Genomic DNA, 1,948 nt, shown 5'->3' on the forward strand with positions numbered 1-1,948 from the left:
AATGAATTTTTAACCTTTAAAAAAGATCTCCATTTCATTTTAAAATATACTGTTTCTTACAGAAAGATTCATTGTTTTTGCTCATAACACTGAGATGTTGGCACATGTATGTCTAATCTGCATGTATCTGATTATTACTAGTCATAATCGGTTGCGCTCAGATCCTTGGCCCCTGTGTATGTCTAAAAAGTCATCAGGTAGATTTCAATGGTAATGTTTATCACCTCTACTAATTAACATGAAATGAATTTTTATGCTTCCTCCTCAAATATAATTCATTTTTTTAGCTTTGGGGGGGTTTTGGGGTGTGTGTGTGTGAGTGTGTGTGTGTGTGTGTGTGTGTGTGTGTGTATGTGTGTGTATTATACAGAACATCCCAAACCATCTTATTCATCTATACACCCACTTCCAAGATGGCAACCTCTCATAGCCTCCCTCACCCCACTAGAGCCCTTATACTCTGATATCCCTGTTGCTGTCTGCTGTGTTGTCGGCACCCCCAGCCTTTCCCCACTACTTGTCCATCTGGTAAATCTATTTAGCATATCTAGAGGTCTTTGTTTTAGGAAGGTCAGCTGTTCCTCATCTAGCAGCAATCACTTGTCAATATTCCTTTAGATAAAATTGGGGTCTGCTGTTTGTTTTCCCAGTCCTACGCTGGGTTACTCTCTGGGAATCCCTTAGGCCAACCTGGCCAACAACTCAAAAGAAGGTATCGCCTGTCTGGCATTGTTGCTTGTTATGTAGCCTTTAGCTATACATATGGATTCTTATGAAATTATATTGGCCCCTTTAATCTTTGGTTATACTTTCCGTTTGGGTGTTTAAGGCCATACAGTTGGCCCAGATAAACCAATTTAGTTTTACTGTGAAAGGTCGTTTGAGAATCTGTTCCTCAAGGGTCACATGGGCTTGGGAGGAGCCCCTGGCTCCTTTATTTACCAGTTCCATCTATGTGAAGATAAGGCAAATGTCCTGCTCGACCATGGCTGGCTTCACTTAGAAGCATGGAGGAAATGATTCCTCTGTGTTGACCCTCCTCTTTGTAGACTGGACACTCATTCAAGTCCATCTCGTGGGGTCTCCACAGCCTCCTTGATCAAGAGGACAGGTGACCCACCACAATTACAGGACATTTTGAGAGATGCTCATAGTCCCCTGGAACTAGTCGACCTAGGAGGGCAAGGAGAAAAAACTGTTCTTTATGTCCCTCTGACCAAATTAGAATAGGCCTCAAAGTATGACTGTTAAACATCCAAGAAGTTTAGTTCCACCAGTCTGGTACTTTAAAATACTGTGTGCTGTGTAGATAAATCTTGGGAAAAGACTAATTGTTCTCAGATAAACCTTACCTAGACATATATTTCTGATCTGGTATGGATAATTTGTCGGTGGGTTGTCTGACTAATAGGATTCCCTCTGGTTTTTGAAACTAGCTAGGTGTTATTTATCTCTAGCATTGTCTCACCCCTCCATCATGGTTTCCCCATTTAAGGTGCCCCCATTTTTCCACCTTCTCCCTTAATAATACCCTTCTCCTATGGTCCCACCTCTCTTGAGCTCCTTCTTTACCTTTATCCCCTAGGTTTCTTGTATACACTTCCCTCCCCCCTCCTTTAAAATAACCCAATTCTTATCCATATCTCCATTATTAACGCCTGTGTCTTACTGTTCTCTTTCAGGTTCTTTCTTCTTCTTTACCTCCCTGGCTCATTTCCATTATCCTGGTTCCTGTAGTTATGTCTGGATACATATTCACCAGGATTTGGTTCTAGGATCCACATGTGAGGGAGAATATACGTCGATTTTTTTTTTGAGTCTGTGTTACTTCACTTAGTATAACAGTTTCTAGTTCCATCCATTTACCTGAAAATTTCATGATTTCATCTTTCTTTACTGCTGAGTAAAATTCCATCATATAAATGAACCACATTTTCATTATCCACTC

The sequence above is a fragment of the Nannospalax galili genome, unplaced genomic scaffold, assembly GCF_000622305.1.
Source record: "Nannospalax galili isolate Female #2095 unplaced genomic scaffold, S.galili_v1.0 scaffold399, whole genome shotgun sequence".
NCBI classification, from domain to species: domain Eukaryota; kingdom Metazoa; phylum Chordata; class Mammalia; order Rodentia; family Spalacidae; genus Nannospalax; species Nannospalax galili.